Consider the following 27,382-nt stretch of genomic DNA (forward strand, 5'->3'; position numbering starts at 1 on the left):
AGACTTTGACTTTATACATTTCATTATTGGTTGTATTTTTTTTTTTATATTTATTTTTTTTAATTTATTTTATTTTTTTTCTTTAATTTTTGGCTGCATTGGTTCTTAGTTGTGGCACGCGGGCTCTCATTGCGGTGCGTGGGCTTCTCTCTAGTTGCGGTGTGCGGGTTGTTTTTCTCTCTCTAGTTGTGGTGCGTGGGCTCCAGGGCGCATGGGCTCTGTAGTTTGCGGCTTGCGGGCTCTCTCGTTGAGGCATGCGAGCTCAGTAGTTGTGGCGCATGGGCTTAGTTGCCCCGTGGCATGTGGAGTCTCAGTTCCGTGACCAGGGATGGAACCTGCATCCCCTGCATTGGAAGGCAGATTCTTTACCACTGGACCACCAGGGAAGTCCCTGTTGTATTTTTTATAATGGATTTTCACAAGAAAAAAACATAAAGATATTTCAAATTTGAAAAATAATTATCCTGATAACTCTTGAACACAGAATAAGTTTCTCTTTGTGTCTCATACAGTCTCTTTTCAGACATTAGCAAAGAACAAGGCATTTCTAGAATTCATTTCCTCTCCATTTTTCTATTTAGTTTCAGATATCGTTAAATGCATATGTGAGTTCTGAGGAGTGTGTGTGTTTGGGTGTACGGTGTTGCTTCCAGGGCACATGAGAGGTGTAAATATCATCCCCACTGACTCAGGGGTATCTTAACAAACCATGGAAAACTGAGCCTGTTCCATCTTTTTTGCCACATGGGATCCCATTGGTAATATTATCCCGAACCTCACATTCCTTGATCTTTGGCATTTGGCATCAACTCCCTGCCATAGTTTAGTTGCTTAGGACCTAGTGCTGGGGAGATCGTTTTAAATTTCAAGTTAGTAGGCCAGTCTTGAGCTGTCACGCTCCATGGGACTGACCTGGGGCAAAACTTAGAAACCTCACAGTACCCGGAATGGGAGATCACTGCACCCAGTCTTCATTGGACAGATGAGAAAATTCGAATCCATGATTTCCTGTAACGTGGAGAAGTTAAATAAGATGATTTATAGGTTCCTTCTGGCTTACAATTCTGGGATTCCTGTTTCCTAGTCCAGATCACACATTCCATCCCTGTGGATCAGGTTATTTTCCAGGGAAGCTAGATTCCTGATTTTTGGCCACAAACCACATATTCACAGGAGTCGAAGGAAGATGATAGTACAGGAGTATAGGCTGAACCGTTAACATGTATTATCTTACCAGAAAAAGGCATGTGAAGGTATAACTTCGTGGTTGCTCAGCGGTGCCAAACACTGCTTCACCGTTGCCTGAATATCATGGAGCCCCTTCTAAGGGCCAAGCTCTGTGTCTTCAACGTGCCAGACAGGAGCACTGCCCTCATGAAGCCGCAGGCCATTGGAGGAGACGGACAAGGAATCATAGCCATGATTGCTAATGAGTGTTCTGAACGATGAGTGCTGTGAAGGAACCTCGGAGCTTCTGCTTTGTGCTCCAACAGTTTGGGCCCTACACAAAGGTGTCCAGCCGAGGTATCAGGCAGGGGCTGAAGTCCAAATGCCAACCCCAGGCCAGTCTGTGTTCACCAAAAAGAAATAAGCCTCTAAAAATCCATCCCTCTCTGTGGTGCCTTCTGCAGTCCCCCATGTTGTAGTGGCCGCCCTGGAGGATGCCGTAAGAATTTGGGACACAGGCTCTCACCTAGTGGTGGGGACCAGTGGGAAGAAGAGTGATCCAGGCAGAGCCCTGCCCAAGGCCCCAAGTCTGGGAAGGCCTTTGAGGAAGTGAAAGAAGGTGCTTGTGTCTGGGATGCATCAAACGGGGCTAAGCAGGGCTGATCAGGGCTCGGACTGGAGCGGCAAGTCCACACAACGATGGGCTTTTAAAACCACGTTAGGAATGGTGGACTTTACGTCAAGGTGCAATGGGAAACCATTGGATAACTGAAGAGAGTGACTTCAATTAAGCTTAAATTAAACTCTCTCATTTCCTCCTTTTGTCTAATTCTTTTCAAAACCCTTAGTCTCATATTGGGATCGTTCCAATAGGGTGTGGGAAAGAAAGTCCAGGCTCACACCTTTGAGCTGCTGCTCAACATACACAATATAAAAAACATTTTAAAACTCTGGCCTCAGTGAGTGAAGGAGACGTGAGGTCCTTGGACCATCAGAGCAGATGCCAGTCCCAGCTGATTTATTTCAGGTTTTGAAGGAGGAATCAGCCAACTCATTCACTTCTGCTTCTTCTGCTACAGATTCAGCTTGCATTCTCTTCATTGTCACAGTGAGCTGGCTGCTTGTGTCGTTTTACGGACCAGTCCACATTTTGTCCTTTGCTGGTACAGTTGGTGTGAAGCTTCTAAGCTAGTGAACAGCTTAGGGGTGAATATGGAATCATTTTCTTCAAAAAAGCTCAGCATTTTAGTCTTTCATCTTGACTGAGCAACTGGATTCAGTGTTCACGAATACTTTGGCCAAATGATTCATTATTTACATGTTTGGTTTTGGAAAGTGACTTCAAAAGAGGAAAAATAAAAATGGACAACCCACGGGGATTTTTGTTGCTGTTTGGTTTTTTTCAATTGAAGATTAGTAAAACAGAGACCTCTGCTGGCTAAACTGTTACAGTGACCTAACATTGGTCCATGTCCGTTAAGCTTTTACAGGTGGTGTTGGCAAATTGATTGCTCACAGTTTGTTCATTATCTCTGCTATCAACTCAGCTTCTTTTGGAGCTGGTCTAAGTGACCTGTAATTCCCAGCTCCAATCACAGTTGTTTCTGCTTCAGTCTTTGGTGTTAGGCTTTCAAATTTCTCAAAAATAATAGCCCTACTTGTCAGCCGCAGCCAAAACCCAGGCCTGAAATACCTCCTGTATCTTATCTTCTCTGTTTCCTTTCACTCTTCTGCCCTCCAGCTCCCTTCCTCCTCTCTTGCCAGTAAAATAAAATAAAACAAGTCTTCACTCAAAAGAGAGAACTGCTGATGGAAAGTGAGAAGGAGGGAACAAAACCCTTATCTCTAGCATATCCTCACCTGGCTCTGGAGGCCTGGGGCCCAGGGTTGGAGTTATATACCTGAGAAGAGCTGTGAATCCCATTAGCATCTTCTGATGGATTTGCGTGACCGTGGGAATGTGAGATTTGGTGAATGGGAGACCGAGGACACTGCAGAGTTTAGAGGGTGGTTACATGTGAGGAGAAAGGGGAATGTCTTCATGAGACCTTTTGTTTGTCAACAATAAAAACAATGATCTGGGGCTTCCCTGGTGGCGCAGTGGTTAAGAATCCACCTGCCAATGCAGGGAACACGGGTTCGAGCCCTGGTCCGGGAAGATCCCACATGCTGCGGAGCAACTAAGCCCGTGCACCACAAGTGCTGAACCTGTGCTCTAGAGCCCCTGCTCTGCAACAAGAGAAGCCACCGCAGCGAGAAGCCCGCCCGCTCACCGCAACTAGAGAAAAGCCCACGGGCAGCAACGAAGACCTAATGCAGCCAAAAATGAATGAATAAATTTATATTAAAAAAAAGATACTATTAAAAAACAAAAGATCTGTGCCTACTGTGTGCCAGGCCCTGAGCCAAGCCTGTGACGTACCTTAATTGTTTCTTGCTTTTCCTCTCTATAGACAATCTTAAGAACACTTTTCTATGGGAAAAAAAAAATAGTATATGGGAAGAACTTAGAACAAGGCCGGCATAGAAATAATAATTATGTGTGTGTTTGCTATTTTATCATTATATTTTTACTCTGGAATATGCCACCACCCCTGCACACGAGAAGTGGCCTTTCTGTGCTGCTAGAGTAGGTCCTACGCTCACGGCTAGAATAGCGTCTCCTGCCCTCTGGAGCAGAGCAGCAGAGATGCCTCTGGTTTGGCACGTTGCTTCCACACAATGGCCTGCATTTCCTGTCTTCCCACACCTAACCCACTCTTACTCCTTTATTTATTCTCATACATTTTTTTGGCCACGCAGCCTGGCATGCATGCGGGATCTTAGTCCCCCGACCAGGGATCGAACCCGCGCCCCTTGCAGTGCAAGCACCGGAGTCTTAACCACTGGACGGCCAGGGAAGTCCCCTCATTCTCATACTTTCAACAACCTCTTCCGGATTGACTGACGCATGAGGGTCAGTATCAAGTTATTTTATTATCATGTTATATAATAATGTTAATGTATCAAGTGATAATCATTTTAATGCTCATTAACGCTAAGCTCATCTCGCCCAAACCACTCCTCTGAGAAAACTGAGGTCCAGAGAGGTTGTCAGTGGCTCAAGGTGACCCAACCAGTGGGTGGCTGAGGCAGGGCTGGAACCCAGATCTCCCGGATTCGGCCCTCCCTGTATGACACCTGCACTCTCCTTGTTCTGCATTGGGCAAGAGACGCTTTTTACTTGTATCTTCTGCTCCCTTCTCAGGTTGCCTATCATCCCGTTGTCTAAGGCCCTCACTCCTCCCTGCTGCACACAGGGAACCCAGGTCGTCAGCACAGCCACTAGGCAGCTTCTCTGGCCAGCCCGGGACAGCCCTTCCTCCTTCTCCTCAACTTATTTATTCTGTTCGGGCCTTGTCAGGGCACTGACAAATCACTTAACTCACACATTTACCAAAAGATGTTTGTAGGCTTTTATCCGTCTCTGAAATGCCTCCTGATCTTGGCATTTCTATGCTGCTTGAAGTGTTGAGTATTTTTTTTTTTTGTGGATGCTATAAATTTCCATATGTTAGAAGTTGCCTTATACGTATTTGAACTCTCCCTGCTCCCTCAGCATATTTCCTTTTACTGCAAATATAGTCTCTTAACAGAATAAATCTCTATAAATTAGGCGTTTGGGATTAACATACACACGCTACTATATACAAAGATAGGTAAACAACAAGGACCTACTGTTTAGCCGAAGGCACTGTATTCAATACCTTGTGATAACCTATAAGGGAAAAGAATCTGAAAAAGTACATATATATATATCTGAATCATTTTGCTGTACACTTGAAGCTAACACAACATTGTACATTAACTATACTTCAATTAAAAAAATAAAGAAAACAACCCAGAATAAATCCCTAACTCTGGGAATTTCAGGTACCGTGGCAAGCGAATTATAGAGATATTTTAAAGCAGGGTGTCAGTTTAAGAGTCGCAATTTACACCTTATAGTTTCTAATATGATGCCCTGGGTGTACTGTTAAAATCTACTAAAGTTTTGTAAATGATAAATCGCCCTGCTTCAGTACTGCTGCCAAATTAATTCATTTGTGGATCTAGCAGTTATTTAAAGAGGGTTCATGAAGTATGCTGGACTGTGTTAGGCCCTGAAGGCATCTGACACGAAGTTTGACATCTGCCTGTCTGCCTCCTTCTAGCTGCCTAGAAGGTGGATAAGATGGACGCAACTTGAGGAGGCATCCTTTGTTCCTGAGCATAGAAGGTGCATTGTGGAGCAGAAAGATACAGGAGCTCTAGGTGATGCCGTACCAGCTCTGCATTGCTTATCTCCAGGATTCCTTTAAAAGAAAAGAAAAATAAACTTTTATCTTGTTTAAGCCACTATTATTTCTGGGCTCTGTTACTAGCTGCCAAATGCGAATCTTAACTGATATAGAAGTCCTTGAGGATTTTTGAGCAAGGGACTATTCTGATTGGTAGCTATGCAAGAGACTGATTCGGGGAGGGGGGGTGTTCCAGGGCATACAAAGAGAGAAAGTTGGCTTGGCAGGTGGGACACATAGTGGGGGGAGACTTTGAATGAGGAGAATACACATCTTGCACAGGGTCATTGATTTCGTTTTTCTTTTCCCCAGGACACCTCTGCTCAACTCCAGTTATACGGTGGTGATTTAAATATGTAGTTATTGAGTAATTTGCATTCTGTTCTTGTCCAGAGGCCTGAAAGCTCTGGAGACTGAGAAGATGGGTACTCTTTGTATCTTAAAAAGAAGCAGGCAAAAGCTGGAACCGGAAAAGAGTATCAGTGTTACATTAAAGTGAAGTTATTATGTTTTCAGAACTCCTGCAGGCATTTTCAAGGAAAGGAACTTTTGTTACATGTGATTGTCTAATCAAGATACACTTGAAATGTATCCACTAGTGGATAGCAACTGTAAATAATATTTTAAAAAGATATCTTGGAGTAACTTTCAGAGTAAAGATAATTTTATGTGCTAAAACTTTCTAAAAGGGGGAAATTTTATTTTATTAACTTACTCTAGGACTTCCCTCGCGGTCCAGTGGTTAAGATGCTGCGCTTCCAGTGCAGCGGGCGCGGGTTCGAACCCTGGTGGGGGAACTAAGATCCCACACGCCGCGTAGCCAAAAAAAAAAAAAAAAAACTTACTCTAAGCTTCATGTAATCACACTGAGCAGCAGCTGTCTCTTCATAGTAAACTTTTCATCTTGAGGTTGGGTAGGTAATTTCATACCTCTTAGATTAGAAGAAATTTTACTATTGTTTAAATGGCTTATAAAAACATGATCATGTAGCTATAATATAACATAACTTCCCTCTGAACTAGATGTACTAACTTAATATCGCAATCTCTGTTTCCTTAAAAATGGGTTGGCAGTTCCAGAGTTTCTTCTAAATCTGGCTTGAACAGGGAATTAGAAGTCTTAATGCAACTACAAATGTCAAGGTCCCTTAAGGCAGTGGCCTTCAGCCTTTCTCCCCACTCCTCACGTGGAAGGGCAGATGTGCCCAGTATTACCTGGAAATTCTTGCTCGTTAATTATGTCTTACCACCCTTTCCCCTCATTTGGAAAAAATACAACTAGAATGCAAGTAACTGAATAGATATTAGGTTGTAGCCTGGACCATCTGTTGCAAACTTCTATACTTTTTCTACCAACTCAATTTTAATAGTCACATAGGATTATTTCCAGTTTATAGTGAGAAGAAATACAAAAAATGATTCCAAATGTTAGGTTTTGAGTTACACCTCCCTGAAGTGCCTGGGTTGCATTTTGCTACAGTCTGCACACAGGAAAAAACCCCAATAGTCTGATAAGCAGATGTTTTCTCTCTACAGTTAAATAAATTATAACAGTGGCCAACATTTATGGAACACACAGTGTGTGCTGAGGCATTTATCTACATTATTTCTTTTAATCCTGATGAAATTCTGAGAAGTAGCTGTATCGATGAGGAAACGGAGCCTGGGAGCTATTGCTCGAGGTCACGTTAAGCCGCTGAAAAAGGGCTCAAATTTAGGTCCTGCTGACTCTCAGGCTGCCTTTAGAGACTGTCCTGTTATTCTTGTAAATAATCTCAGTGAGAACACAGCCAACTGGCTCAGGGCGACACGCGATCCCCAATCATTCTCTTTCACTTTCTGCCAGATTGGAAGACGGTCTTGTGATTAAATATTTCTGGCCAGCAATGTCTTGCCGTCTACGGAAAACTGATATTCCCACATCTTTAATAATTGTTTCATTAGACACAAAAACAAAGCTCCTCGGAATGACTACAGGAATACCTCTGTATTCCTCTGTTACCTGTCTTTCCTCAGGCAAGATGGAAAGAACAATATCAGTTTCCAAAGTTGCTCTGGGAAGAAGACAAACAGGGGATGCTACTTAGTTATGATTCATAGACACTTTTGAGGGCAGGCTACACCAACCACTGGACATTTTAAGGTTTGGAAGCCCCTTCTTAAGGGATGAAGGCCATTTTATGGCAGGAGAACCAGAGAAGGCCCAAGGAAGGTGATTGGTTGACTGCTTGATTGATTGATTGACTGACTTGAGATAGGAAGGACTTTAACATGAGCTGGCCTCTGAACCTCTTTTGCTTTTTAGCTCCAAATAGATTCAGGTGTTTCTCAAAGGCCACCTTCTTCTAAAGTAGGTAAGGAGCTGATCAAAAGCTTTATCTTTGCTAAACTTGTTTGGGTAGGTTTCTTCCCTCCTGCATCATTTGCTTGGGAGGGGGTGTCCAGCTTCCTTTGGGGGAGGTGTCGGTAGATAACAGTAGCCAAGTGTTGTTGGCTAATTTGTTTATTTAGTGAGGGGTCTCATTAAAAAGTCATTTCCGTTGGGTGATTAAAGAGCTCCTAAGGAAGTTTTCTCATCATCTGCTTTTCAGTTCCTGTTTTGGAGGGGATTCTATAAAGAACAATTAAGCCCTAGGTCTTCATTTCAGCCTGTCATTTGGGCCCCCAGGGTTTAAGCCCTGGAAAGGCCAATTGCTTTTCAGATGGGATATACCCAGAGCTGGGCGTGGGGAGTGGGGGCGGGTTGGAGGTGGATCTGATTAGTTGACAGACTTCCTCAGTGGCATGACCAACTTGTAAGTTGGGTCATTATTGTTGTGTAGGGTGCCTAGCCTAACGTCTCTAAGCTTATGAGGGAAACTAATAACTTCTCCTCATGTGGTTGTTGTCATGATCAACTGAAATAATGTATCTGAAAGTGCTTTAAAAATCTCTTATTATAATGTGTGAAAATGGTGGCTAATGGATGTGCTACGAAATGTCAGCCAAAGTGACCAGGAATGCAAGTTAATATTGTGCCTATAAGGTTCTGGGACCAACCTGGATGTGTTGTGCGGGGCAGTGGTTCCCACACCTCCGAGTGGTCTGTGACACCAGTTGGGTGTCCTAGAGTTCTACTCAATTCTGACTCTGTCTACCCGGAGACAGCATCAGATTCCACGGCTTAAGGGCTCCGTCCCACAAGACTGCTCCCCACCCCCCATCCTAACTTCAGACGCCAGTCACACTGTTATTACCTCTGCTTCTAACCGACTGGCTACAGATTGGAGGTTCCAGTGACCCCATCTTGGGTTCCACTGATTTGCTAGAGTGGCTCACAGAACTCAGGGAAACATTTTACTTACTAGATTGCCTGTTTATTATAAAAAGATATAACTCAGGTACAGCCAGATGGAAGAGATGCAGAGGGCAAGGTCTGAGGAAAGGGGGCGGAGCTTCCATGCCCTCTCCCACTGTGCTACTCTCCCCAAATCTCCAGAGGTTCACCAACCTGGAAGCTCTTTGAACCCCATCCTTTTGGCTTTTTATGGAGACTTCATTACCTGGGCATGACTGATCAAATCATTGGCCACTGGCGATTGATTCAGCCTGGGGTGGGGGGGGGGTGAATAGAGCGGAGCCTCTCCTCTCCCCACAGGACAGGGGGTAGGACTGAAAGTTCCAACTCTCTAATCACAGGGTTGGTTCCTCTGGCAACCAACCCCACCCCTTAGATGCTTTCCAAGAGTCACCTCATTAACATAAAATAAGACACATTGATCACTCATCATCTAGGAAATTTTAAGGGTTTTAAGAGTTCTGTGCCAGAAAAGGAGATGAAGACCAAATATATATTTCTTATGATATATCACAGTATCACACACCTAATGGGAGGAAGCTGATTTACTCACACATGTGGCACCTTTTCAAAATACATCCTTCCCTCACCTGTTCACTGATATTCCTCAGCATCTATTCCCATCACTCCTTGCTGTCTCTCAGTTTGCATAGTATATTCATAGAAGTCCATTCTTCCATTCGGTTTTAGCAGCTGGAGCATTGTATTTGTTTTCCTTAGTTGTTCTGTTCTGAGTGGAGACTACACATTATTCTTTACTTGGGGAACACTGAGAAGAATTCAAAACTAAGGGCATGTTGTAACGCTACTGAATAATCTGATGTAACATGGCCCATGCTTGGGATAATAAGCATGTTTTCTTCATGGCTGGTGTGCTAGACCTGCTTCCTAGGGCCAGTGCCTCATTCCTCAGCACAATATATCTTAATTAACCAAATGAGAACCAGTCCATGCTGGTATGATGTAACTGCATTAGTGCTTGGCATAATCTATTCTGTGGTCATCTGGCCGAGTCATTAAGAGAGCTAAAATAACGTATGCCCGTGGCGCTTATACGCGCTGCAAGGAGGCCCATTTGCACAAAGTTCAGGCAAATATCTATCAGGGAAGGAATTTGTATCAATCAGTTTTCTTTTTTCCTTTTTCCTCCCAATAAAAATGTATTGAGCACCTACTGTATGCTAAGCATTAGGTATAAAAACCATTATTCAAGCCCTCAAGCCCTCAAGGAGCTCAGAGGGGTGTGTGTGTGTGTGTGTGTGTGTCTGTGTGTGTGTGAAGTCATAGTATAATGAGTTAGAAACAATAAAATAGATTTGAACAAACTGCTGGGAGGGTACACATGGACAAAGCAACTCTGGGAAAGTTTTGCTGAGGAAATGTGATTTTAAGTATTGAAGGGTTGGTAGGAATTTGCTTACCGATCAAAAATCAACAAACAAAAAAGTAGAACTGTCCATGAAGCTGAACAGAATCTATGAAGTCATGCAGGAACATGATTGGGAAATATGACGTATAGGCTGGTGTTACTATGCTTGAGGTATATATTCTAAAGTGAGTAAGAAGAGTTGTTCCGTAAAAGAAGGAGATGCCGACCCTGGAAGAAAGGAGGAGAGTTGGACAAACAAAACAAGCAACATCCACCACAATCCCCCTGCACCATGCCTTGTCTAGTCAGTTCCTATAATGGCTCTTTCACAGAGGTCCTATGAACATCCTCTTTTTACAGTTGAGAAAACTGAAGTTAAGAGAAGTTATGTAACTTGCTCAAGGTGACATATTTTGAGTGATGGAGATTTTTGGATTAAAAAAATAGATTTACCTATTCACCAAAGCTATAGTAATCAAGACAGTGGTGTTTGTTGAAAGGATAGATACAAAGATCAATGGGACAGTATATGGAGTCCAGAAATAGATCCACCCATGTATTGTCAGTCTGTTTTTGACAAAAAAGCAAAACCAATTTAATGTAGGAAGGATAGTCTTTGCAATAAATGGTGTTGAACAAATAACAACCATATGCAAAAAAGAAAAAAAAAAAAAACAAAGCAGAGGAAGGGGAAGGAGGAAGAGGAGGAAGAGGAAAAGAATCTCAACCCATACCTTTTATCTTATGCAAAAATCACCTCAAAATGGATCATATATCTAAATGCAAAATGTAAAACTATAAAGCTTCTAGAAGAAAACATAAGAGAAAATCGTGACCTTGAATGAGGGAAAGGATTCTTAAATACGACACTGAAAGCATGATCCATGAAAGAAAAAAATTCGTAAATTGGACTTCATCAAAATTAAAAACTTCTGATGTGTGAAATACACCGTTAAGAGAAAGAAGAGACAAGTCACAGACTAGGAGAAATATTTTAAAATCACATACCTGACAAAAGACTTACATGCAGAATATATGAGAACTTTCAAAACTTACCAATAAGAGAACAAACAACCCAATTAACATTGGCAAAAGATTTTGAACAGATACTTCATGAATGGTGAATAAGCACATGAAAATATGCTCAATGTCATTAGTAATTAGGGAAATTAAAACCACAGTGAGATAATACCACACATATTAGAATGGATAAAAACCCAACCCAAACCAAACCAAACTGAAACAAAACAAAAAACTGACAATACTAAATGCTGGCAAGGATGTAGAGCAACTGGAACTCTCATACATTCCTGGTAGGAGTGCAAAATGGTACAGCCACTTTGGGAAAGAGCTTCGCAGTTTCTTATAAAGATAAACATACATTTACCGTATGACCCAGTAATCCTAGGTGTTTACCCAAGAGAAATGAACACTTAAGTTCACACAGAAAAACTGTACATGAATGTTTATTGCAGCTTTATTCATAATCACCAAAACTGGAAACCCACATGTCCATCTACAATTGAACAGATAAACAAACTGTGGCACATCCATACAATGGACTGCTACTCAGCAATAAAAATGGAAGAACTATTGGTACATACAACAACATGGGTGAATATCAAATGCATTTTGCTCAGTGAAAGGAGCCAGACCCAAAAGACTGCAGATCATATGATTCCATTTATGTAGCATTCTCAGAAAGGCAAAAGCAAAGAGATGGAGACTGGATCAGAGATTGCTGTGGGCTTGGGGTGAGAAGATGTGCTGGTTACACAGAGGCAGCACCAGGGGATTATTTGGGCTGATGTAACTCTTTTGTACCTTGGTGGTGATGGAGGCATCACACTACTGCTTCACTTCTGAGTCAAGAGAAAATATGCACACATTTTTCCAGTCTAGGGAGCTAATAGTGAGAAATCTTAATTTCTGCTTTTTGACTAAATTGAAATATCATACCTACCAGTTGAATTCTCTCCAAGGGCTTTTGACCTTTTTGAGTACAAGTTGGAAATTCAGAGTCATCAACAAGCCTAGACGCCTAGAAAATTCCATCGTAGGTAAGATGTGGCATGTAGAATAATGGTTCCCCAAATATGTCTACATCCTAATCCCTGGAACCTGTGAATATGTTACCTTAAGTGACAAAGGGTCTTAATGTTTAATGATTAATGTTAAGGACCTTGAGATGGGGAGAAGATCTCGGATTATCCAGGTTGGCTCAATCTAATCAAATGAATCCTTAAAAACAAAAACAGAGAACCTTTCCAGCTGTGGTCAGCGGGCAGCACGACTATGGAAGACTGGTCCCTCCCTCTTTCCCACCCTTGCTCTGTTTTTCTCCACAGTACTTATCACCATGTCGTAGGTAGAATAATGGCCCCCCAAAGGTGCACACATCCTAATCCCCAGATCCTGTGCTTATGTTTTATCACATGGCGAAGGGGAGTTCAGGTTGCAGATGGAATTAAGTTTGCTAATTTGCTGACCTTCGAGTAGGAAGATTATTTTATGTAATCCAAGTGGACCCAATGTAATCACATGGATCCTGAAAAGTGGAAGAAGAAGGCAGAAGAGGTCAGAGTGAAGTGATGAGAGGACTCAAGTTGCCCTCGTTGGCTGTGAAAATGATGGAAGGGGCCACGAGCCAAGGAATGTGGCAGCCTCTGGAAGCTGGAAAAGGCAAGGAAAAGGATTCTCCCCTGTCAACACCTGGATGTCAGCCCAGTGAGACACGTGTCAGACTCCTAGCCCACAGCACTGCAAGAGACTCTTTGTGTTGTTTCAAGCCACCAAGTTTGTGGTAATTTTTTTTTAAAGATTTATTTTTTTTAAAATGTGGACCATTTTTAAAGTCTTTATTGAATTTGTTATAATATTGCTTCTGTTTTATGTTTTGGCTTTTTGGCCGCGAGGCATGTGGTATCTTAGCTCCCCAACCAGGGATCGAACCCACACCCCCTCCACTGGAAGGCGATGTCCTAGCCATTGGACCGCCAGGGAAGTCCCTGTGATAATTTGTTAACAGCATCAATAGAAAATGTGTTATTCTTAAGCATGAGGGGAAAATATTAAGAGTAGGGAACGACTTGGTTTCCTGGTCCCTCAACCCTCGACTCTAGGCAGGAGATCTATTTGTCCACTTTCAGAATCAGTCTCATTGCCACGGGAATCAGTTCTGATCCTGGCGGCAAACTTACGGGATGTTTATTGAGTATAAGATTTACTGAGTATTAAACTGAACTGTGCCTGTTCCCAGTATGACTGAAAATCCTTTCCCAGCTCCTGGCCTCCCCTTCACAGGTGATGTGGCCTCATTTGAACCCAGTTTTAGGTCATGTCTGCCCCTGCCTCAAGATTCATGTTCCTGATCTGGAACTTTCCCTCCACCAGACATCACTACAAACTTGTACCTACCTAGACCCATGCTTGCTTCACCCTGACATAACTTTTTCTTCCCTCCACTTCTTGCCGGCTTGGAATTTTGCCTTATGCCTGTGTGACACGGGGAACACATATTAAAAGCATGTCCTGGCAATACCTCCCTTCTTGTCTACAAGGAAGAATGAATGCTTTGTGCATTCGGCTCTCTAGAGGGCCTTTGTTGAAATAAGCAGGGTGATTGGCAGTGAGGTAAATTAAAATGCTGAGAGGAGACAGAATTATTCTACCCACCACAGAATGAGGAAGAAAATTTTATTAGAATCTTGAAGAGAAGAGGAAGTAGAGTTGGGTGAGCTCTAAGCTGTGGAACTTTTGAGGAAAGAAACTCAAAGATATTTCAAAGGAAGGTTTCCTATGTATTATGTAAAGCAATCTTCTCTTTGCTTTCCTAAGAAACACTCAGTAAGCGCTGGATTTGTGGCAGACCGGATGCATGAAGCCCCGAGTTTGGCTTTTGGGCAAGGGCAAGATGACCCTAAATAGCCCGAGTGGTTTCAGGTGGTAAGAGTGAGGAAAAAGGGAAGAGAGGATGCAAAGTAGTCTTTGAATAGCAGGTCTTTCATTAGGTGTATTTGCTCAGGGCTCAGGAATTCTTCAGAAAGGTTTCAGGAAGAAGCTACACCTCAGAGGAGTCCAAGAAAAAGAGCAAGAAGAGGGCATCTATCTGCCTGCTTCCTCCTGCTTCCCTTTCCCTTAGCCACAGTTCACCCTGCGCGGAGCTAAGTCCTCTGAATTTCCAGGTGGCATCATCTGGCCACTCTGTGACCATTTGGGAAATTAATTTCACACCTTGTGGTGTGGCAATTTCATTCAAGTCTGGAAGTGAGGAGTGACTCACATTGTGGGGATGAAAAGAAAGAACAGAAGGGGTAATGGAAGGAAGCTGAGAAAGCTAAAAACATTTGTCACTGTAATTGAGAAAAACTTGTATTTAAATCTTGCTGCAAACTGTAAATGTTTTTAAGTACATGGCTAATAAATGTATGAACTAAAGTGTTTTCATAAAGACATATGGAAAACTATTTGAAAGAGTGGGAAATCATTTCCTAATGCTAATTGACAATGCCAGAGAAATCTAGTCTTCAGACTTTCGGATTATAACCTTGGCACTTCAGTCCCACCAGGTAGTGGCTTCTACCAGCAGCTTTTTTTTTTTTTTTTTTAAATCAAGTTATTCCATTGTATACAGAGTGAAGTAAGTCAGAAAAAGAAAAACAAATATCGTATATTAACGCATATATGTGGAATCTAGAAAAACGGTATAGGTGAACCTATTTGCAAAGCAGAAATAGAGACATAGATGTAGAGAACAAACGTATGGACACCAAGGGGGGGAAGGGGGGGTGGGATGAACTGGGAGATTAGGAGTGACATATATACACTATATGATACTATGTATAAAATAGATAACTAGTATGATAGTATGATGATATGCATGTATGATATACTATATGATACTATGTATAAAATAGATAACTAGTGAGAACCTACCGTATAGCACAGGGAACTCTACTCAGTGCTCTGTGGTGACCTAAATGGGAAGGATATCGAAAAATGAGGGGATACATGTATACGTATAGCTGATTCACTTTGCTGTACAGCTGAAACTAACACAACATTGTAAAGCAACTATACTCCAATAAAAATTCTTTAAAAATCAAGTTATTTAATTACCCAAGTCATACATACATATATTTTACTAGTAAAAGAAATTCAAACACTGCCTTTCAGGTGAAGGGAGTTGCATTAGTGTGACACCTGGCTTTTTTTGGCCCTTTCTTAACTCTGCCCTGAACTGAAGGAGGGCATGATTTAATTGGCAAATTTGGGGGAAGTGAAGTGGGCTTGCTTAGCTCATTCCTGCCGACTTTCCTCTTTGGCACCCGGCTAGCATGAGGTCCGCTCTAGGAGCAGCCGACGCTCCCGTCCTCAGTGAGGCAAGTCTACTTAGGATCAGAGTTGTTGGATCTTATTCTGGGGCCTCGTGTCAGGAAGCTCTCCTCTCATAGTAAACCGAATCCTGCAACCCAGCTTTATTAGGAATTAAGTAATCATTTGGTTTTCTTCTTCCATTCCATTATCTTATTTCTTAATTTGTTTTGAACTCAGAAAAGGAGGAAGGGTGCTTTCGATTGGATACCCCTTCAGTGTTCCCACTTCTGATGCATTGGCCAGAAAATTGGTATGTGAGAAATAAGGAGAACAGTCAGGGAGAAGCAAACGAGTACATATAGAGTGATCGAGGCTTCTAGAGTGGCAAAGGATTGGCATTGGCCCTGGGGTCTTGTTCTTGAGTGTGTGTGCAGGACATTTTGATCTTTTTTTTTTTTTTTAATTGAAGTATGGTTGATTTACAATGTTGTGTTAATTACTGCTGTACAGTGAAGTGATTCAGTTATACATACATATACATTCTTTTGTGAAATATTCTTTTCCATTATGATTTATTACAGGATGTTGAATATAGTTCCCTGTGCTATACACTAGGATCTTGTTGTTTATCCATTCTATATATAAAAGCTTACATCCACTAACCTCAGCCTCCCACTCCATCCCTTCCCCAGCCCTCTCCCTCTTGGCAACCACTAGTCTGTTCTCCAAGGACATTTTGATCTTGGCAGTTTGTATAGGCTTATATTGGACCAGGTAGTTTTCTATGATGGTGCAGTTGGCTCTTAAGAGATGTGGCGGGGGAAAAAGACCTTGGAAAAGCCACTCAGAGGTTGTAAGAGGGCCTTGGCATGAGCACAGGCACCAGGAGAGGAACGTAGCAGGGGCCAGCGGGCTGAAGAGGCCTTAATAAGCAGTTACAGCTGGGGCAAGGATTCAATTATAAGGAGAAAGAAACAGTCTTTTCATATACCGTCCTTTTAGATATTAAAGGAGCGAGAAAATATTTGCTGTTTTTAAACCATGGGGCAGCTGGGTTCTCTCTGGACCACAGAGCATTAGTGAGAGATTAGTTTTCAATGTGCTAGTGCTAAGCCTAGGTAGGTAAGGTAAACAAACGGCCCTACTTTAAATTCCGCTTTTATGTTGTTTTGAACCATCTTCAAGGGCAAAAGAGGGCGGGGTAGATGGACTAAGTTTGAATTCATGTGGCTCAAGAATTACTCCCTCTATTTTTGTCCTCAAGGCTGCCAGAAACTGGTTATTCAGATATGAGGGAGAAATCGTCCCCAGGTGATGGTTTTCTTAGGCCTAAGGAATTCCACAGAAGGAGGCAGTGGAAAGAGCCATTGCAGCACAGGAAGAAAAATGTTAACTGGTTATTGTGGGAGTTCTGTTAGACAGAATTCACCTTCACGACAATGCTGCAGTGCTGGCACCTCAAGTTCAAAAAGGATGTGAAAATGAAAAGGTTTTGAATATCTGGGTGGGAAAGAACAGTTCCTCCAATGAAATCTGATGACTGAGGTGTTGCTACTGAACGTTTCTAAACTTTTCAAGAAGCCAGCACCCTCATATGCCGGGCCAGAGAGAGGAGACAGTACCCAGAGGTAGAGCTTCTGGGTATGGTAAACGCAAGGTACCGAGGGCAGAAATTAACCTGTAACTAGGAGATTTCTCCTAAATAGGTTTGAATTCACAGACCACAGAATCTGGACTCTTGGAATCAATCAACCAGCATCTTGGTGAAGCTGCACTCTCTCCAACAGTCTTTGACAACCCAAAGTACTGATTCTGGGTATGTATTTTGTTTGAGATACCTGCAAGGAATTGGCTTATTTTCTGAATATGGTGTGTGTAGAGCCAGTGCTGTGGTCCTTTTGTATTCTACTAAATCTGTAGACTCTTTAGGAAAAAAAGGTACATCACAGACTTGGATCTTAATGTTATTATTTTCTAATTGGGAGGCCCTGTAGGAACTGCCCCCCTTCCAGTGAAATGCAGCTTAGGTTGCTAAAAGATCCCTGACTCCACTCAGGCATTGAAATCCCCTTCAGGGCTTCCCTGATGGCGCAGTGGTTAAGAATCCGCCTGCCAATGCAGGGGCCACGGGTTCGAGCCCTGGTCCAGGAGGATCCCACATGCTGCGTAGCAACTAAGCCCGAGAGCCACAACTACTGAGCCCATGGGCCACAACTACTGAAGACCACACGCCTAGAGCCCGTGCTCCGCAACAAGAGAAGCCACCAAAATGAGAAGCCTGCGCACTGCAACGAAGAGTAGCCCCCGCTCGCCGCAACTAGAGAAAGCCCCTGCACAGCAACAAAGACCCAACACAGCCAAAAATAAATAAAAATAAAATAAATAAATTAAAAAAAACAAAGAAATCCCCTCTAGCTGAGACAGAGCAGAACAACAAGTTGGGGAGATGAATTTTTGGCTTTAATTTCTTTGAATTTTAACCCACAAAAACAAGATAATTTTATTCTGAGCTTTCTTTGAACTTTAATATCTCATGATTTTGATTTCATTTCTTGGATATTAATTTCTCCCTAGAAATTTGGTAAAGGGAAGAGGTTTATGTTAAAATTTTTTTTCCCTCAACATTATTGGCATTTTGTTATTGAAGTTTCTTTTTCTTTTTTCAGGTCTTCTTGGTTTATTAAAATCATGACTCTGAGAAGAAGTACTATACTTTGATTTTCTTATTTTATTGAGGTATAATTGACATATAATGTTATATTAGTTTCAGGTGTACAACATAATGATTTGGTATTTGTATATATTGTGAAATGATCACCACAATAAGTCTAGTTAACATCCATTACCACATGTAGTTACAAAATTTTTTCTTGGGACGAGAACTTTTAAGATCTATTCTCTTAGCAACTTTCAAATACAGTATTATTAACTATAGTCACCATGTTGTACATACATCCCTGAGACTTATTTATTTTATAAGTGGAATTTTGTACCTTTGACCACCTTCACCCATTTCACCACACCACCACCCTTGCCTTTGGCAACCACCAATCTGTTCTCTGTGTCTACGAATTCATTTTTTAAAAATTCCACATATAAGTGAGATCATACGGTATTTGACTTATTTCACTTAGTATAGTATCTAATCTATCTATCTCACATTTTCTTTGTTCATTCATCCATTGATAGGCACTTAGGTTGCTTCCATGTCTTGGCTATTGGAAATAATGTTGCATTGAACATGAAGTGCATATATCTTTTCAGGTTAGTGTTTCGTTTCCTTCAGATAAATACCCAGGAATGAAATTACTGGATCATATGGTAGTCCTATTTTTAATTTTGGGGGGAACCTCCATACTGTTTCCCATAATGGTTGTATCAGTTTACATTCCCACCAACAGTGCACAAGGGTTCCCTTTCTTCTGCATCCTCACCAATGCTTGTTATTTCTTGTCTTCTTGATAATAGCTATTCTAACAGGTGTGAAGTGATATTTCATTGTGGTTTTGATTTGCATTTCCCTGATGATTATTTCCAGGTTTCTTTGTGCATATTATTATTAGACTAGTGTAATTTTGTCATTTAATCTCATTGCTGATCCTCTGATATGCTACATGGACTATATGGAGAGGCATAATAAAAAGTAATAGAAAAATGAATGAAATTTTAGCCTTGGATACAGAATGGCATTGAACTATTTAATTAATGCATACTAGGGAACTCTTCTGGAACTTTTCATGAGCAAAATCTCTCTTTCCTACCTGTGTCCCTGGAAGGGTACAGAGTTGGTTGACACAAGAGGGAAAGGTAGCCTCAAGAAAATGGGGCAGGACTGTTCTGATAGGTTGCCGAGATTCTCTCTTGAAGATGTGAGACACGCTTCTGGTTGACATAGGCTTAATGGCTAAACCAATGGTTTAAGGGAACAAGAATCAAGGGAATATCAGTGGGGAATCATTCTTAACCAGCTATTGATACTACCTCTGTCCTAGGCTGAATAATGTTTCCCCAAACATGTCCACATCCTAATCCCCAGAACCTGTGAATATGTTACCTTGTACAGCAAAAAGGACTTTGCAGTCGTGCTTAAGTTAAGGATCCTGAGGTTGTCCCAATGTAATGGAACAGACTTGGTTGGTATTATTATTATTTTCTAATTGGGAGGCCCTGTAGGAACTGCCCCCATTCTAGTGAGATGTAGCTTAAGTTGCTAAAAGATCCTGGATAACCTGGTTGTCCCAATGTGATCACAAGGGTCCTTATAAGAGGGACACAGGAGGAGTAAGAGTCGGAGAAGAGGGTGATGTGATGACAGAAGCAGAGATGGGAGTGATGAGCTTTGGAGATGGAAGAAGGAGCCACGAGTCAAGAAATACAGGTGGGCATAGAACCTAAAAAGGGCAAGAAAACAGATTTTCCCCTTAGGGTCTCCAGAAGGAACCAGCCCTACCAACACCTTGACTTTAGCTCAGTGAAATGGATTTTGGACTTCTGACCTCCAGAACTGTAAGAGAATAGATTTGTGTTGTTTCAAGCAACTGTGTTTGTAGTAATTTGTTACAGTGGCAATAGGACATGAATACATCTTCCATGGGACAAAGTTTAGTACATCTCCTGTGTTTTTGGAGAGGGTGACTTAATCTGATTGGTGAATTCCGGAATAATAAACAGAGCACAGTTAGTTTCATTCTCCTTCCTCTTTGGGAGCCAGTCAGCCAGAGAAAGCACAGTTCTATTTCTTGCAGGACAGAATGCCATCCATATGATGAGACCTGCCCCAGTCGGTGCTGCTGGGCCAGGCTGGTTAAGTTTATAAAATTCTGTGGTTCAGTATTAGTAAGCTCATCTGGCTTTCATGCTAAGCTACGTTCCCCAGTAGCTGTATCAGAATAAGGTGATATTTTGGCCTCCATAGACCACTTCTTTGTCTTATTTCTCTCATGATACATAACTCAAGTGTGGTGAAAAAGTGAATTTGAAGATAATGGATTGAAAAAAATGATACAATCTTCTCTTCAGCTCCAAATTTCTATAAATAATGGAAAAGATAAATGAAGAAAATCACAACTGCATGGGAAATAAGAGAGGAAATTTCTAGGGACCAGAGACTGTGACATATCCCTGCATGACACAGAATCAGGTGGAGATAAACCGGAGCTAAAACTAGAACAGTGGGACTTCCCTGGTGGTGCAGTGGTTAAGAATCCGCTTGCCAATGCAGGGGACACAGGTTCGAGCCCTGGTCCAAGAAGATCCCACATGCCGTGGAGCATCTAAGCCCGTGTGCCACAACTCCTGGGCCTGTGCACCACAACTACTGAAGCCTGTGCTCCTAGAGCCCATGCTCTGCAACAAGAGAAGCTGCCGCAATGAGAAGCCTGCGCACCGCAACGAAGAGTAGCCCCCACTCGCCACAACTAGAGAAAGCCCACGTGCAGTAACGAAGACGGAGTACAGCCAAAAAAAAAAAAAAAATAGAACAGTGGCTATTGCTGCAAAATGTAGTAGGGACACAAAGAATGTTCCTTGCCCTAAAGTGATGGATGCTAGCAGCAGGAAGAAGTTCAAAGATAACCAATAAATTGATCAATTCAGGTACCACACAGGAATATCTAGATAGTTTGATTGCTGCTCACCACTACTTTTCTACCCCTTCAGTCAAACAACAGTGATGGTGGTTTCTATCTCCAGTGAAGAAAAATGGGTAGGAGGATGGCAGCAAGAAAGATAAGGCAGTGCCCCACCCCCAGTGTCTGGCAATACCTGGAGGAGTGGGGAACACCCATATCAGAACATTAGCCTTCAAGGTATGCCCAGTGGTAAATTCCCTGCTTCTTTAGAAAAGGCTAAGAAAACAGATGCAACATAGATCTAACAGGAAATGTCCACTAAAGAGATGAGTGAAAAATCAAGAATGGCCAAACTTTAAAGAATGCCACCATGAAAGAGAGATAAGAAACCCAACAGATGATAAAACTTCTATCTGACAAAATAGAGTTAATAGGGCAAGAAGATTAAGGCTTTGAAATAGTGATTTGTGTCATCAAATGGGAAAACTTAATACACATATAAATAAGAATAAACAAGGATTGTGGAACTCGATTGTTGAGATAATTTAATAGAAAGGCTAAATTAATTTGCTGAGGAACAAATTAATGAACTGGAAGACAGAACTATAAACTTCTCCCAGAACATAGAACAAATAGGAAAAAGATAAAATGTATGAAAGAAAAATCAAGAGATGTGGAAGATAGATCCAGAATTCTAACTTTCATTTAATAAGATTTCCAGAAAGAAAGAATATAGAGTAGGGAAGGGAAGCAAAACATTTAAATAAATCAGAGAATTCTGTCCTCAGATCGAAAGGTCCCTACAAAATCCCTAGAAATAGTGTGAGATTTGTGATAGAAAAGATAAAAAGATAAATCTTAAAGTCTTCCAGATAAAAAAACAACAGATAGACTGCCTACAAAGGAAGGAGCATCAAACTGACATCAGACTTCTCATCAGAAACACTGAATTAAAAAATAGAAGTGCAATATTATCTTCACAGTTTTAAAAGACAGTAACTTTTAATTTAGGATTCTATTAGGCCCAATGAAACAGAAGAAAGAGATGGAGAAACTTTTCCGACCAGACTTCCACCTTTAATATGAAGCTATGGTTATTAAAACAGTGTGATATTAGTGCATGAATGGACAATTGGACAATTAGGAACAGAGCAGACCCATCTATCTATGAAAACATGACTTATATAAAACTGACACTCTGGATCTATAGGGAAAAGATGAACTATTATATCCCAGATGCTGGGATAACCCATTATACAAAATTATATCCCTAGCTCAGACCATACACCCAAAATGAATTTCAGATAAGAACCCAAAGTGAAAAGCAATTTTTAGAAGAAAAAACTAGAGAATATTTTTATGGTCTTGCCTTTTAAGGTGAAAGAAATCCAAAAACCCAAATCACAAAGGAAGAGGTTGATAATTTCAACTACATTAGAGTGAAAAAAAAAAGTTATTTATTAAAAGACATCATAAAAATTGATTGTTACAAAAACTTACCATGTGAAAGAAGATATTTGTAACGTATATAATGTTACACAAGGATTAGTATCCAGATTACATAAAGAACTCCTACAAATCAATAAAGTACAAGTAACCCACTGGGAAAAAAGAGACAAAAATTTAAAAATTCACAGAAAAGAAAAACCAAATGACAAATCATAGGATGACGAACCTTACTAGGAATTATAAAAATGAAAATAAAAACCAAGTTCAATTTTTAGCCAGTTTGGCAAAAATAAATATAAATGTGAAGATACAGATTGCTGGTGAGAGTATGGAGCCATAGGACCTATTATGCACCCCTGAAAGGAATATAAATTGGTATGTCCACTTTGGAGAACAATTTGGTAGTGTCTAGAAGAGTTATTAACGCATATAATCTAGGGCCTAGGATTCCACTCTGAGGCATGTACTCTAGAGAAACTCTTGCCATAGTAAGTCAGTAAGACTTGGACAAGAATGTTCAGAACAGCATAGTAAAAGTATAAAAAAGATAGAAACATATATTAGAAATATACATCAATAGGAAAATGAGTAGTTAAATTGGATTCATTAATAAAGACTACTACAAAAGAATCTGATTAGATTATGATTAAACTTAAGCTACACATTCAGTATAGGGATGGCTTTTGCAAATATATTGAATGAAAAAAGCAAATTGCTAAAAAAGATATTCAGTAAGATACCGTTTATATAAAATTTAAAACAGGTGATTGAATACTATATACTGATTCACGTTAAGTAAGTAGTACTTAAAGCATAATAAAATGCATGGAATGATAAGTACCAAATGCAGGATAGTGTTTACCACTAGCGGTAAAAGAGGAGGATGTGATCACCAAGAAAACAGAGCAAAAGAAGTAACTATAGAGGATATGAGTCAGACAATTGAAATCTTAAACATATATGCAAACATATACATATATATGCACGTATCAACAAGAAGAGAAACAGCATTCTTTTCAAATACACATAAAACATTCACAAAAACTGAGCACGTTTTTCAAGTTGTATACCATGGGTGACTGAATGGGATCCAGGATGGGCCAGAGGCTTTTGGGGACTGTGGCCTGACTCCCACTGGCATTTTTTTTTTTTTTTGGCTGCACCATGGGACATGCAAAATCTTAGTTCCCTGACCAGGGATTGAACCCCTGCCCCCTGCAGTGGAAGCATGGATTCTTTTTTTTTTATAAATTTATTTATTTATTTTTGGCTGTGTTGGGTCATCGTTTCTGTGCAAGGGCTTTCTCCAGTTGCGGCGAGCGGGGGCCACCCTTCATCGCGGTGCGCGGGCCTCTCACTATCGCGGCCTCTCTTGTTGTGGAGCACAGGCTCCAGACGCGCAGGCTCAGTAGTTGTGGCTCACGGGCCTAGTTGCTCCTCGGCATGTGGGATCTTCCCGGACCGGGGCACGAACCTGTGTCCCCTGCACCGGCAGGCGGATTCCTAACCACTGCGCCACCAGGGAAGCCCGGAAGCATGGATTCTTAACCACTGGACTGTCAGGGAAGTCCCCCACTAGCATTCTTATCTGGGACTCTCAATTCCTTTTGGTTTACCCCAATTAGATGCACAAATATGGTTTTCCACATGTGTCACAATACCAAAAAATTTGGGAAGCAGATACTTGACCATAAAGAAAATCTTGACAGATTTCAGGCCACATGCAATGATTACAATGTAATAAAATCAGAAACTGAGGATAAAAAGAACCATCCCCAAAGCTATATACACACTTAACAATTAAAAATAAAAAGAGACATCTAAATAAATCTTGGATTTAAGAGAAAGTAATGATAGAAGTTACAAATTATTTAGAATTGAACAAAAACCCGTGGAATGGGATGAAAGAAGAAAATCTCTGTAGGTTTAAACAGATTTTTAGAAAACGAGAAAGACTGAAAATAAATGCCTAGGCTTTTAACCCAAGAAGCTAGGAAAAACAAAACAAAACAAAAAATACAAAGAAAGGAAAAGAAAAAAAAATAAAGATAAAACAGGAAACTAATGAGGGCACATAGTTATATTCTATATTTTTATTAGCTAAATCTGGCAACCCTAAATGAATAAAAATGAAGAACAGGTTCTTTGAGAAGAAAAAGCAATTAGATAAATTTTGTGAAGTTTAATCAAGAGAAAGGAAAAGATAAAATTAACGCTGGGATTAAAAAAGAGACATAATACTGATATAGAGGAGATTTTAAAGAATATTATATATAATGTATAACAATGTATTTTAAAAAGCGAACAATTATTGAAGACTACCTAAATTTTAAAAACTGAATCCGCAAGAAGTGGAAACCTGATCAGGCCAATAACCACAGAAGAAATGGAATGATTGTCTAAGAAATACCCACCAAAGGCATATGGACCAAATGTTTTACAATGAGTTTTCCCAAGTAGTCAAGGAACAGATAATTCCCATCCTCTCCAAGTCTTTCCAGAGCACAGAATAAAATGGAAAGCTATGTGATTCATTTTATAAGCCCGACTTAACGCTGATACCAGCAAGGACAAAGACAGCATAAGAAAAGAAACAGGCCCAATCACGTATGGAACACAGAAGAATCAATCACTCAAGAACTAGATTTAATTTAGATGTATTCTGAATGAATAATGCATCGTGACTGATTAGAATTTATCTTAGAATGCAAGAAGAGTCTAAATGAGAATGTGACTAATTCACTATGTTAACAGATTCATTCAACAGATGCTTATTGAGCTCCTATTACATGCAAGGCACAGTTCTGGGAGCTGGGAAAACAGCAGTAAACCAACAACCTTTTTTAAAAAAAAAAAAAAATTTAAATCAACTTTGTTTACAAAAACACTACTGTAAGAATCACAGTTCTATAACTTTTCCATTTGGGTAAAAATATGGACTCTACTTAATCACTTAAGTAACAGCAATTTCCTAAATTAAAAATGAGCCACAGTTCAAAATTAATTTTGAAAAGAGATTTAAAAAAAAAGTCTCTAGTTCAGTAGGAGGTCTGATTGAAAGCTGCATCAGTCCGGAAGAGCACCCACTCTGTCAGGATAAAGAGATAGTGCAGTGATATAGTACATGGGGGAGTAAAAGGAGGCAAACATTTGGTGGATGGGTATGTCTCATTGCTGCTAAAAGATATGGTAGGCCAGGGAAAAATCCTTTGGTGGGAAGGATTCTGGAGTGGTCCATACATGATTTCTGGAGAAGCAGGAGGAAGAAGAGGTCCCCTTGGACCTGCTGGCAACAAGGGACCACGAATTAGAGAATGAGGCATGTGATGGTTAGTTTTATGGGTCAACCTGACTAGGCTCTGGTGCCCAGTTGTTTGGTCAAATACCAGTCTAGATGTTGCTATGAAGGTATGTTTTAGATGTGATTTACATTTAAATCGATAGACTTTGAGTAGAGCAGATTACTCTCCATAATGTGGGTGGGCCTCATCCAATCAGTTGAAGGCCTAAAAAGTAAAGAATGAAGTTTTCCAAAGAAGAGGCAAATCTGCCTCAAGATTGCAGTGTCTACCCCTGCCTGAGTTTCCTGCTTGCACATATCACACTCAAAATTGCAACATCAATTCTTCTCTGGATTTCTAGCCTGCCAGCCCCTCCTACAAATTTCAGACTTGCCAGCACCTGGAATCCTGTGAGCCAATTCCTTAAAATTCCTTAACTCTTTCTATATATATATCCTATTGGTTCTGTTTCTCTGGAGAATCCAAACACAAGGCAGAAGAACGAACTCTGAGAGCAAAGGGGAGACTCTGAATGGAAAGGCATGAAAATATCTGCTCACAGATGAAGCTGACCCGGTGGTGAAGACCTATATTGAAGGACACTCTCTGGGAGACTGAAACAGCACAAGCTTTATTCAATGACCAGAGAATGAAGAACTGGGAACTTAGTTTGCAAATCAACTTCTCATCAGGGGTGATCAAGGCAAGATTTTTAAAGGTAGGGTTAATGAGGGGGAAGCATAAGCATTGGTTTTCTGGGAATAGGTGGGGTTCTTCCTGGAACTGAGGTGCCACTTCTTTTTCTACCTTCTGTGGTCCACTACTTCCTGTCATGGCTGCAGGTGTGTATGTCACTTAGCGTGCTAATGTATGCTAATGGAGCTCAAGGCCTATTGGAGATCAGGTCTTCCATCATCTTAGGTTTAGCGTGTTCTAACCAGTTCTGGTGGCCTCCTGTTTTTCTCTTCTGGTGGTTTCCTGTGAGACAAAGATAACACTTCCCCACAGGTTACATTCCCTCAGGGAAGGGGGGGTTAGATTCTGAGGCTAACATGCATGGTAACATTTCTACTAGGAACAGTTTCCCAAAATTTATTTTGACTATCATTCCTCACTCACTGAGCCTTATTGAAGTGTGTTGAGATGGACTGACCTCATCTTCAGCTCCGTTGCTGCCTTGATTAACTTAAGCCAATCAGCTTATCCAGTCACCCAGCCCACAGTGACTAGTTTAGAGATCAGCATGACCAGAGTCCATAAAAGACAAGAAGACATTCACTCACTGCGGCTTCTGGGAAAGATGTCAGGATAATTAACCTTCCTTTGGGAAGGAGATATTAAATTTCTCCTTCTTACTATTCACAAATATTAATTAAGGTCGTATTAAGAACCTAGAAGAGTCTATTATTAGAAGACACAGAAAGGCAAAAGCCATACTGGTAGGTTGATAATTTGATTACATGATGTCAGGACTACAAAACACCATGAGTAAAATTAAAAGACAAGCAACTTAGGGACTACCCTGGTGGCTCAGTGGTTAAGAATCCACCTGCCAATGCAGGGGACACGGGTTC

At 41.0% G+C, this 27,382-nt stretch overlaps 1 protein-coding gene across 2 annotated transcripts in view; it reads left to right on the forward strand.

Annotated features, from left to right (window-relative positions):
* Positions 1-27,382, forward strand: part of APOLD1 (apolipoprotein L domain containing 1) — a 50,314-nt gene that overhangs the window by 5,314 nt on the left and 17,618 nt on the right. Inside the window, exons 2-3 of one of the 2 annotated variants that reach the window (XR_009505323.1) lie at positions 3,970-4,123; positions 5,361-5,545. The exons of the other annotated variant lie outside the window; for it this stretch is intronic. The gene's annotated coding sequence lies outside the window, so the exon portion shown is untranslated. Of the gene's footprint in view, positions 1-3,969; positions 4,124-5,360; positions 5,546-27,382 lie in introns of those variants that run through there. 2 annotated transcript variants of the gene reach the window in all.

This window comes from Balaenoptera ricei, chromosome 10, assembly GCF_028023285.1.
Source record: "Balaenoptera ricei isolate mBalRic1 chromosome 10, mBalRic1.hap2, whole genome shotgun sequence".
Classification (NCBI taxonomy): Eukaryota; Metazoa; Chordata; class Mammalia; order Artiodactyla; family Balaenopteridae; genus Balaenoptera; species Balaenoptera ricei.